The sequence below is a fragment of the Rhagoletis pomonella genome, unplaced genomic scaffold (assembly GCF_013731165.1).
Source record: "Rhagoletis pomonella isolate Grant_MI unplaced genomic scaffold, Rhpom_1.0 Rhpom_scaffold_00150, whole genome shotgun sequence".
NCBI classification, from domain to species: Eukaryota; Metazoa; Arthropoda; class Insecta; order Diptera; family Tephritidae; genus Rhagoletis; species Rhagoletis pomonella.
The window spans coordinates 5501-18685 of NW_023458704.1; the positions used below are offsets into that span (position 1 = coordinate 5501).

At 33.9% G+C, this 13185-nt stretch overlaps 1 long non-coding RNA gene and 1 pseudogene across 1 annotated transcript; one reads left to right on the plus strand and one right to left on the minus strand.

Moving 5' to 3' along the window:
- Nucleotides 1-214: 214 nt before the first annotated feature.
- LOC118750142 lies at nt 215-1169 on the minus strand (annotated as a pseudogene).
- A 6085-nt stretch (nt 1170-7254) lies between these two features.
- Nucleotides 7255-8103, plus strand: LOC118750144. The gene is made up of 2 exons (XR_004994362.1): nt 7255-7295; nt 7352-8103. It is a non-coding gene; the product is annotated as an uncharacterized LOC118750144 (long non-coding RNA).
- The last annotated feature ends 5082 nt before the right edge of the window (nt 8104-13185 follow it).

The window sequence follows — 13185 nt, forward strand, 5'->3', positions numbered from 1 at the left end:
AGCACATGTACTTATTGCCAATAACAATTTCTATTTTATTTAGTTTTAAACTTTTCTTTATATATTTATGATTACATAAATCGGTTCTCGTTTTATTATACAGGATCATCTCTACTTTTTATAAAAAAATTTTGAAAAAAAGTGAAACTAAGAGAAGTAATTTTATTATTGGCAGAATTAGTGTCTAACCCTACGTGACTGCTTCTAAAAGCTGTCGTGTTTCACGTGGCATATAAGATTTAATTTCATTATTACATTAGTGTTTTTTATATGTATGTATATGAATAGGATATTATATATTTATGTATTTAAAAACCCACAACTTTAAGACCGCGCATCTGAACTTGTTAAAATCTTGCCGTGTCACAAACATATTCGTTATTATATAAGGAAAACTACGAAGAATATGAAAAAGAATATCAGTACTGCGAAGATTTTTATCATCAGTTTGGAAGTACTTCAATATTTCACCATGCGCCGCTTCTATGTTCAATTCGGCATCTTGTATGTTTGTATCGATACGCTCCACAGTCTCCTCTTGCTCCTTAACCATATGTGCTGATTGTTGAAATATACCGCCTAGCTCGACAATAGTCGATTCAATGTTCTGCATAGTCTCAGCCCGCTGTTGCACGTAACTATCGGAGTCATCATATAATGCAATCTGCTGCTGCGTCTGTATTCCACTACCTCCGACTGCACCCAGCAATGGTGTTGTATCACTTGCGGCCATGTCAATGCTTACGGCCGTATTCTCTTCGCTTAACAGCAAGGAGCCCTGTTTCGCTGTACTCGAGCGAACAGTGCTAGCAACAATTGGTGACTGCCCGAATTGATCCCGACGCGCCTTTTTTGCTTGAGATTTTTTATACGCACTTTTAGTATCTGTTTGAAGTCGGTGCCCACGCTGGCTAATTTAGATTGTAACGCATACACCATGATGTAAGTCAATTCTTGAATCTATTGCGGTCGATCATCAAAAAGACTCTTCTTTTTAGCCACTGCAAAAGAAGAGGTAAAGTAATATTTATAATTAAGAACACCTATTCATTTTATACTCACGCATTGTCAATTTTTCCAACTTGGCATATGCACTTGCTATGTTTTTGCCAATATATTTGTGACCATCATAAATTCCTTTCATACGTCAATTGTTGCACTATAGCCTGTAAGAAATGCGTAAACATAATAATGTAAACGTCTTCAAATGCACTTCTACTTCTAACTTACTTGTAAGTCTCTAATCTGTTGCTCGTACATAAATTGCGTCTGCGTCGAGGTCTCTATCCGATTGCGGCCTTGGTTTACATTGGCCTTATCCGACAACTGGCGTATGATAAGCAGCGCCATTTCCAACTCATTTGACTTTTCTTTGAACTGATGTTCAACATCGGGAGCACGTTGCTGCATTACATCTGCCGCTTGATGTGGCAAACATCCAAAAGTTTGTTTACAAAGTGCATTTTTGAGTAGTTGAACAAATGCCAGTGGGCAGCTAGCGGGTCAGTTGCTGGCAACAATTTGCAGGCTTGGGCCAGCGTTTGTTGCGGCTGCCGGAAAAGTTGCTAAATAATGAAAGTAATTATATGTATAGCGGAGTAGGAGGTTTTCCTTTATTTTAAAAGCTTGCTTACTGATTTCACTAATTGACGACGATGCAACGATCACCGTGGAATCGTTCTGCAAATTGTTACCAGCAACTGAACCGCTGGCAGCCCGCTGGTATTTGTTCAATTACTGAAAAAATGCAAATCATTATAATGATTGCAGTGTTTTAACACTTTCAGCGATTTGCATTGCATTTAAGAAGTACACATTCTTTACTTTTAAACAACCAATTTACCATTTAAAATTAAATAATTCCGTAAATCCGCGATTTATTATGCACTTTGTAAACAAACCTTTCAATTTCACCCCAGCTGTTCGATTCTTCTTCTTTTTCTTATTGAATTCGTCTTTGCTCTCTCATTCTGGTATTTTTTGACGTCACGGCCAGTTGCTCTCAGCTCGATTGGCGCAATCTTGTATTCTATCATTCTTGTATGTATATCATTGGTATTTTACGTGTACGTTTACACAAATATATGGAATTATATCAAACTATAACAAATTTGGAATATAATAAATATTTAATATTAAAAATAATACAGCTTTCGTCCACTATTTTTAAGATTGAATGATTTTAAATCGTCCCCTCAATATAACAATAGCGTATAATTTTTTTGGGTTTTGAGAAAATCGAGTTTAAAGTTTTTGTCAAATCAGATGTCTAGTAAAACCTCAATATCGCGGTAAATAAAAATTCTTCATAGTGGATTTTTCGATGAATACATTATACCGTTTCTTGTCTTTAAATTTACCAACTTTTTTTATTCTACGCATCTTTTAAGACCATAATTATGTTATTCAAAGCGCAAGTCCTCCATATAGGCCATTTTATTTTTTAAGGAATTCGTATGATGTATCTGATACACTATTTTATTTTGTATGGTATACGCTGTTTTATTCAATAATTTTACGGTATTTTTATTAAAATATTTGATCTCAAAAATATCAATTTGTAACATTATAACACAGTAATTAATTCATAGTTTTGTTAATTCAGTGGCATTTATTCATTACTTTCCAATTTGGGTTATTATAAACAAAAAATTATGACAAATGAAGATATACATTGCGTAAATCAAAAATAACTAGAAATTCATTCGTCTTCATTCTCTCCTTCTGCTACATCTGGCTCATCTAAACAATTTCGCTTCTTTCCACCACGTAAGTTAAAAAAAAAATGACTGCGAGGCACGAGGAATTACACTGTTTTTGCACAAATTTTGAAGATCATGCAGCTTTCGATTACAAATTGGCAGCTCTTTATTGTATTTGCCAGTAAACGAAAAGTTGAACACCTCTTTTGTTTTTCGCGTTCCTCCAATATCAATTACTTTCAAGTCTCCATCCCATTCCTCCTTGTATAATAATTGTTTTCGCTGAATTTTGTTCACTTGGAGTAATTTAACATTAAGCCAATTTACCGAGTCATTTTTTATATTTTTCTTAAGGCTATGGCCTAACCTCGAAAACATGGCTTTGAGATCAATCATATCACTGTATTGAAGCCTCTCTACAGCATATGGGTTTTTCCGTCTTGCCAGTCTCATTATAGTTGGCCATTCTTCCGGCGAATAAACGCATATACTCCTCTTCGCACGTTCTATTGCAGAGTGCATCGAATCTGCCTCCATTTGTGTGTGTCCGCTTTGGAGGTACTTAATTGTTATCGAATTAAGCTTCAAGGTATTGATGATATAAATCAATAGTGTAGCAATGAACCTGTTTCTGTTTTGTCCCCCGCAGCAGTCTGAGAAGAGAATAACATCGGTTACCGATTCGTCTAACGAGTTCATCATTTTCCATATTGTGGTCCCAATTTCGTCCGATCCTCGTTGACCCTGATTTTCATCCCATAGAAAACAGTAACCTTCTCCACTGGCAATGTCGTAAAATGTGTTATTATACGTGGCGAACTTTCGACTGTAATACATCGTGCTTACGTTGCTACAAGGAGTCGTTAACACTGACTGGAGGTCAAAAGTAAACACTTTTAGATTACTGTTACTTTTAGCTGATTCCTTGTCAGTTTGCTTGTTAGTTCTTGCCTTTGTCTTATTTAAGATGTGTTCATCATAGGATTTCTGAATGGAGTCTTTGTCCTCAGCGTTTTTGTACCTCTCGCATGTTAAGCAGGTGTCCTTTTTTGGACGGTGGAAAGAATAATTATAATTCATGCAAAATATCCGGCGATAAACTGATAATGATAGCGTCCGGGTGGAGTTCTTTGAATAAATCGTACATTTTTGATATTGTTAAGCCGGAGGCAAGATAAAGTCGTTGACTATTGTTTGTTTGTTCCGACAGCATAATCTCGTCGTAGAATATCTGTACGAATCTTCATTACGAACGGATTCAATGAAGGCTCACTACGAATTTCGAATTTACGTTCGTAGCCATTCGGATTCCGTGATAGCACTTTCGTAGATTTCACGAAAATCGAAGCTACGATGGATTCTGTGATAGTCCTGAATATTCTTAATCATAACAAGTAAGAAAGTCTAAGTTCGGGCGGAACCGAACATTAAATACCCGGCGCAATTATTAAATATATGTTTTCCACCTTTCCGAAAGCTACCGCTACACGATAAGCCGGGGTGTATAAATTTTAAGTAAATTAGCGTCCTTAAATTTCGAAATATTGCAGTTTCAAGCATTTCTGAAATATACCGTTATATGAAAAGCGGTTGTAATTTTAGTCCGATTTCAATAATTCTCAACGCTTTGCTTTTATGTGGCAAGCACAATAACCATACCGAGTTTGGTTCAAATTGCTATAACGGTTAGCGAGATACATATATGTGATCATAAGTGGGCTGTGCCACGCCCATTTTCCAAAATTGTATCATAATCGTATTTCTTGGTAAAAAATTGTTGCAACCATCAATTTTGAATAAAGTAGCTTTAATATTTACTGATTTATCGAGGATTTCGTATTTTTCTAAATTACCGTTATATGGGATGTGGGCGTGGTTATTGTCCGATTTTAAAAATTTTCGGCCATTTGGTATGTTGTAGCAGGACCAACAACTGTGCCAAGTTTGGAAGAAATTAGTGCAGCGATTACCAAGATATACACATGTAACCATAAGTAGGCGTGGCTACGCCCATTTGCCAAAATTTTTTAATATTCTTATTTTTCGTCTAAAACTCATTGTAAATATCAATTTTGAGTGAATTATCTTCAATAGTTACTAAAATATCGCACTTTTCGTATTTCTGAAAATTACCGTTATATGGGAGGTAGGCGTGGTTATTGTCCGATTTCGCCCATTTTCAATACCATCCGTCCTATGCCCAAAAGAAGTCTACGTACCAAGTTTCGTTAAGATATCTCAATTTTTACTCGAGTTATCGTGTGCACAGACGGACGGACGGACGGACGGACGGACAGACAGTCACCGCTTAATCGATTTCTCTTTTCATTCTGATCATTTATGTATACATTTGTCTATATCTATCTCGATTCGTTTTGCCTGTTACAAACAACCGTTATGTGAACAAAGTTATAATACCCTTGTGCACAAGTGCGCTCGGGTATAAAAAAGATTTCGGTATTGATGTTGATGGAATTTTTTCGCAACTGCTCATGGCAAGGGGGCATGCGACGGGATTGGGGGGACTGTTAAGAGACGCGCAAAAGAAGTAAGCATGCAGCGTGTAGATGGCGATCACATTACGTCTCCGCTACAGCTTTTTGAGTGGGCCAAACTTTCTTTCAAAAAATCAGTTTCGAATTCTGTACAGAAAAAGAACACAACTTGCATGCGCGAAAACTTCGTTCTCGTTTCGAAAAAGCGACGACACTCAAAAACACGCGCCAGTACCACTTTTATCAACCTTTAGATGATAAAACAATTGTCGGCAAAATTTTTTCGGCAGATGATGTAAGCACACTCCATGAAGTTATCTAAGATGTGACTAAATTTGTGGACCGATATTTTAAGTCTGAAGATAAACACGAATACACAATTAATTTCATTTCATGAGTTGTATTATTAATTTTTAGATAAAATGTGATTATTTGTTAACAGCACTCTTACATGACGTGTATTAGCATATGTAAATGCTACTTCTTTGTATCTACTCGTATGTACCATATATTAGAACGCACCAGAAAAGTAGCATTTACATATGCAAATACATATCGTGTAAGAGCGCTACAAGGAAAGTATATGTAAGAATGTAATTAAGTTTGATATATTCAATAAAACAACTATACGCCAATTAACTTTTTTTATTTTTTGTTCGTGAGGTGAGATCTGAGTCACGCGACAAAACTTCGAATATTTTCAAACTCAAATAAGATCCCAAAGATTTTTTTTCACGATTTGGATACAATTTACATAAGAAGCATAAAAAAGTAAAAATATTGTTTTTAAGCAATTGAGAACATTTACAAAAACCACTTGTTTTTAACAACTGTTAAAAAAATTAAAAAATAATATTTGCCGGCATTGAACATTTTATTTTCTCAAAGTTCATTAATTTCTCAGCAAACCCTGAAAATTTCAAGTCATTTGATTTTATAGTTTTTGAGTAATTAATGTAAAAAGAAAATTAACTATATTTTTTAGTTGCAAATAAAATAAAAATAAAAAATGTTTTCCAAAAACGTCTCCATAAACCCTTTAGAGGATGTTTAAGACTACCTATTCCAATTCATATTAAAGATATTTTCGTCATTGTAAAAAATCGAGTGACCACTTGGCGAATTTCCACTCATAATAAAACAACTCGCACACAAACGCAAAAATTCCACCTTATTGATACTTTTTTCCGACGTTTGCTGACCTAAAGGTACATTAGGTACAATCACTAGATTTTAGGTACAATCATCTTTTTCAGATGAATTTTTAATCTTATTTTTTTCTTTTACCTTTACTGTGATAATATATTTACTTGTCGGTATGGGAAAAAGTGGTCAAACGGAAGAAATCAACAAAACGATATTATGTATTCTCTTAAACATTTTACATTGCATTTAGAACAGCCACTACGAAAAATTGACACTTTACTTAGCTATCCTAAAATTTTTAATTCTGGTTGTATTTTTTATATTCAAAATTGGAATTAATTTCTTCCATAAAACGTCATTGCGCCTTACACAGATGTACTCCCCTTTCGAATGATGGTGTGAAATCTAAAAACGCTCTACCTTTGCAATTGTTGGAGTGCATTTTTTAATCTATTGAAACCATAAAAGCTTAAGTTCCCCGCATATGATAAAATTTTAACTTTTCTATTAATTTTATTCGCCCATTCAGGCCTGGGTCTAGGATTTATTCAAATTTCATATTTACAGTAGTTGTGGCCTCAATTCATTGTATAGGCTTACAAGTATGGAAAGCGCCATTTTGTTTGTTTACATTTGAAATCACCTGATTTTCAATTCTCTCATTCTCCGCACAGAGTTACATTCAAGTTTCAGAAAAAACTTTAAAATGTAAATTGAGAAATATTTTAGAAAAATGTGTTTTTATTCATTTGAATTCAATAAAAAAGAAATTAAAAATGCGTGCCAAGTCTTGCATTTCCAATAATAACGATAAATGTGTATGTTCCAGGCAATAATTTAAAATATTTGTGAAACTTATCGTTTTGCGCTAAAATACATCAATGTGTGTGAAATTCGTTGTCATTGCTTTTGTTTTGAACATCATATTCGTGCCTGCCGGTGGAAAAATTAGGTAAATTTGCATTTATTTTTAAGAAAACATATAATTTAATATATATTTCTTTCCAGAGCGACATACGCATAAGTAAGATGATCATCGTTTAAACAAATGGTTTATTTTCTTGTACAAGCAGCCGTGGCCCGAGCAGCGCAAATCGTGGCAGAGAATTATAAGTAATAAGGGAAATAATAGAGCGATAAGAAACTGGAGCTCGGGGAAAACTATAATTTACGTCTCTACGCAGCACGTACGCATGTGTGGGTGCATTTGCGATTGTGGCCTAAGCAGCGGCCCGAAAAACCTTACCAAACCTTTTTTTATTTTACGCTTACATCAACGTTATGCCACAATCACGTGCCGCCGCAGCTGCAGCTACTGGCAGAGGCCCACAGGCACTCGTAAAAATTGGCCACTATTTACTGGACGCAACACAAGGTAGCAGTAAAGATATTGGACCTCATGCATTAAATGTGAGTTTAAGCTCCAACTCGATTATCAGTACAAATTCTTGAGCTTAAGCTCACCCCTTTAGTGCAAAAATTGAGTCTGACCTTAGACTCATTTTTTATGCATGAGGCCCATTAAATCGCATAAATTGGTTGAAATGGTTGGAAGTGGACCAACAACTTGCTGCCTTCTCGTCAATTTGGTTACGTTGTGTTGACTAACTCCGGAGGCATTATGGATCTTGAGGAGGCCAGACGGTAACATTTGGGAGGCAAAATGCTAGGATTCTTGTTCTAAGCTGGGCACTGGGTATTCACACTTTTGTTAGTGTATTGAAGCTATTGCAGCTGGCAAGAGCAACATGTTTATATTATTTTTTACAAAAATAAAAAGATGAAAGCCATTTAAAGTAATGAGTAAATTTGCGTGGAAGAAAATAAAGAATAAAGAAATTTGTATGATGAATATCGAGGAAAATCGTTTGCATCAAAATTTCTATTCAAATTTTTATTTGAATTATGACATCAACAGGGATGCTTTGAAACGTATCTTTTGAAGAGAAATTTTTATAATTCTTGTGATTATTGATATTTTCTAGAATTAAAAAAGCTAGTTCATATTAAAAAATATATTTAGACCATGATAAAAATATAGTAAGGTAGAACCGCTGAGAGTCACTTTTAAAATTCTTAACGTTTCCAAACAATTTAATTTTTAAATTTACTCACAAACGCACACACACATTTTCATTTTCAATCTCAAGCAACAACAATTTCGAACAATTTCATTTTTTTATTTTCACATTTATATGATTTTAAAATGTTTTCAAACTTCAAAAAAAAATCATGGCCGACAAATTGAGAGAACGGTTATACCTTGCTATGTTTTTATCATGATTTAGACTACAAGTATGTAATGTACGTTTATTACGAACTGAAACGATTTTAATGAGTATTCATAGCTTCATAGCAGTTACATCAAAATGCATATTTGACAAGAAAGAGTACAAGATTGCCCCGTCATAGTGGCGATGACATTTCTGTACAAAAAGTAAACAAAGCCGAATTGCATGTTAAAAGAAAATATCAGACCAGCCAATTTTCTCAATAATAAATTTTTCGATAGTAAGCGTGTTTTAATTGCGCTGAATTCTAAAAATATATGAGTTACAATGACAATTAATAAAGAAAATGTGAAAAAGCGGTGATTTTTCTGGAAGTATAAGTGAATTTCAGTACATTTAAAGTTTCTGATACGTCGTTAACTTTTAGATCAGAATTATCAAAATCGACAAATTCAAAGTAGGGGTTTTAAAATGCATTTTACATACAAACATATGTACCAGTTCAAGATGAAAAAAGAAACCAAAATTAGTAATTTTTTTATGAATGTAGTTAAAAAAAGTTCACAGAGGAAATGCCGGTAATCAATCTATCGGCAATCACATAAAATCTATGTAGGGAAATTTAGATGTCAACAGAATAATAACTACAATAAAAAGCACCACAGAAGTGTGAGAAGCAGGCAATTTTTCAATCTGAGCAAAAAATTCTTTAAATGCCGTTGTAAAAAGGTCAATACATTTCTTATAAAATAGTTTGATTTTTGATGGGTGGTATAACTCAGTGAAACGGTTATTAAAGAAAATAAAATTTTTAAAAGTAATAAATAGGAAAAAAATGCACTAAAAATGTGAATTTAAATATTTTACCCAAATTCATAAAAAATTAAGAAATCGATTTTTTTTTAAAAATGTCACTGTACAGAGCTATTTAAATCTATTTTATTTTTTATGAATAACGTCATTAGCATATACCGTTTTTATAAATGAATCTTGTAGCGTCGCGCTATATACATACATAGGTACATATATATATTTTGGCTGGTGAAATATGTACTTTTGCCAACTAATTAAAAAAGCGTATGATTCAATTTAACCACATTAAAAAAGTATTTAAATATTTTATGGCGCAACACAGCAACACTTTTTGTTTCACGAAACCCTTGAATACGAGCCTGTCATCTATTTCTTCTATTTCGACATTTCGCTATTTTACATTTCTTTCATTTAACGTCATTCGCATTGTCACATTTCTCAAATTCGTTTTTGCTTCGACATTCTGCTATTTCATAATTATTTCATTCTCATGTCATCCATCTTCCATTTCTTACCTTCCATTGCCGTTCGCATCGTCGAACGTGCCTGTCAAACACTGCCGCCATCATGCTTTTCAGTTTGGCAGGCACGTCCGCTGTTTGGCAGGCACGTCCGTTGTTAGAAAGAGAATAGACAAAAAGGGGCATAGGATTCCATACTTGTAAGTATATACGATGCCTCAAATTGAGGCAATTGATTTTTGACCCATATTCGCTATTTGATTTCGGAAAAATATTTAAACTGCTTTCGAATATACTTATGGCAATTCCCATTATTTTCTATAGATTTGCTGCAGCTATTAAAGGGAATCGGATAAATTAGCAGACTTTTTTTTTAGGAAAAAACAAAGCTTCTCCGCCTCCCATTCGACTATACTCTGGATATAAGCTCAGTTAAAAATAGCAAATCAAGTTTAAAGTACATCCACCTTTTGTATTCATATTTAAAAAATATTTAAAAAAAACTACATACGGGTGATGTAACTCTTTTTAGGTACAGTCTGACTCATTTAGGTGCATTTATTTTATGATATTAGGTACCATCTGAAATTTCCATTTTTCGTCCCTGGCTCAAACAGAACATCGATAGAGCAGCTGATTTGAAGCGCGTGTCTATCACTTTCGCACCAAAAATAACCAATGGCCTAAAAACAGCATCCCAAAGGAACAACATGCAAATAGTGTACTCCAACCCCTTCAAATTGAAAAATCATTTCAAAAGCCTAAAAGACAGAACAGACTCACTAGACAAAGCAGGCGTCTACAAAATATCATGTGGTTTCTGCGAAAAAAGGTACTATGGACAAACCCAACGCACTATTAAAAAGAGATACAGCGAACACAAACAATGCGTCGAAAACAATGACCCGAGACGATCTGCATTCGCAGTGCATGTATTAGAGCATCGGCACTTAAAAAGCTGGAAGCATTTCCCACCTTACTGCATCATTTATTTTTAGTAACAAAAATCAGTGTAGAAACGAGGACCAAGAAAGAAATCGATCGCGAGTCAATATTGCGCAAAAAGCTGGAAAATCCCACCATGTTCCCTAACGACATCGCAAAAAAGCTAAAATTTCCAAAGTCTACCGTTACTTATGTGCTTAAAAAATACAATGAATGTTTATCTTTAAAAAAGAACCCTGGTAGTGGCAGAAAAAAAGGATTTGCTTGCGAAATTAAGGCAAAGGAAGTGTTATCTGCTTTTAAGAAAAATCCTGGACTTTCGGTAAGAGATGTCGGCAAAAAATTAAACATGTCGTCTTCGTATATACAAAAAGTATGCAAAACACCAGGACTACGTTCTTACAAAGTGAATGCAGCACCTAATCGCAACGGTAAGCAAAATTTGTTGGCGAAACAACATGCTCGGAAATTGTACGACAGTCTCATACAAAAATTTGGCTGTATTGTTATGGATGACGAATCGTACGTAAAAGCCGATTTTAAACAAATCCGGGGCCGCGAATTTCACACTGCAAATAAAAGAGGCAATGTTGCAGATAAATATAAAAACAAAAAGTTTGACAAATTTCCCAAAAAGTTTCTCATTTGGCAGGCAATTGCCAATGCGGCTTCAAAAGTAATCCTTTTGTAAGCACTGGTACAATTAACCAAGAAATTTATGTTAAGGAGTGTCTGCAAAAGCGACTTTTACCTCTTATACGGCTTCATAAAGATCCAGTGCTTTTTTGGCCTGATCTCGCGATATGTCATTACGGAAAAATGGCTTCAGGATGGTAACATAGAAACAAAGTGTATTTTGTAGCAAAAGAGGTGAATCCACCTAATTGTCCAGAGCATCGGCCGATCGAAACCTACTGTAAAAAACGCACAACAATTCAAAAATAAATGGCAGCTGGTTTCCAAGGAAATCACTGAAACTTCTGTGCAAGGGCTAATGAAGGACATAAAGTCAAAATTGCGATCGTTTGCTTATTACAAGGAGAATTAATTTTTTTTTAACGAATTTCAATAAAATTAAGTTTAGATGTAAATATATGTAAATATCGTTGAATTCCATTAATATATTTATGTTTTAGAACGTTTTAACTGTGACCAGTTTTTTTCGTGTACATTCTTTATGTAATTTGTCTTTGCACTTGTTTAAGTTTCCTATTTATGTAAGTATAATGTTGTTAATTTTCTTTGCACTTGTTTTGTCATTTGGCGCCTTTGCCTACCTTTGTGTATCTACATACATACATTTGCATGTATTAATGTATTAACGCTACTAATGTTATAGTCGTGTTGCTGATGATGAGCGGAAAGCTGCTCGAAATGCATACAAAGTTTGTTTTTAATTCAAAATAAAAAAATAATAATAATACAATTTTATTAAATCAATTTTACAAGCTTAATAAAAAGGTGTTTTTGTTTCATCATACATTTCATAATTAATAAGAGCTTGTGTATATCGTTTCTCTCCTTCGGAAAAACAAAAATAGGGATGTTAATTTTTCAGTTTTTTTCGATCCCGGGATTTTCGGGATGTCATTACCACAATCCCGGGATCCCGGGGTTAGTCCTGGGATTTAGGTATCCATTACTTTTCAAAAACTTAAATCGAAAAATTGCTTTTATATTGTTTGCGAAGCTCTGCTGCTATAAAATAAATAAGAAATAAATGGGTTTGAACCCTGCTTTTTTATTTAAAGTGGCGTTTTATTTTTTTCTCTCTGACGTCAGGATTTATTTTAAAGGACTTTGTAATTTCAAAGATGTTATTAATTGCAAAAATTATTTTAAAAATTCAATGCAATATAGAACAAAAATATAGGTGCCAAATGCAAGAGGAAATTTCTTTAGAATTAAAAAAAATTAACTTTTTTGAATTCACTAAGACGAATAGGTAATTTTTTAAGCTGATAAATTTATAAGGACGAAATTCGAGGATGTTGTCGAGTTTATATAAGTCCATGACATATAATTTTTTCAAAAACAAATATTGTGAAATTTCAAGGATAAAATTTTAAAAGTACATCTTCAATACTTACCAGTCCTTATGCACCAAAAACTTGAATCTGTTTAAATTCTGCAGGATTTCCTGTTCAATTTGATACACATACTTCTTCTCTAAGCACATTTACTGGCGTCAGAGTGAAAAACTAAACTGGTGGAGACTAGCTCTATTATTTAAAAAATAGGCAAAGGAGAAATGAGTAAGATGCAAAGCGTGGATGACAAAGAAAAAACTAAAATGTTCAACTTAGCCAAGAACTCACCATATAAAATCCTATAAGAGATATACACCTGGAATTTTGTCAACTTATAAACTTTTATTATTCGAAGTTGAGAA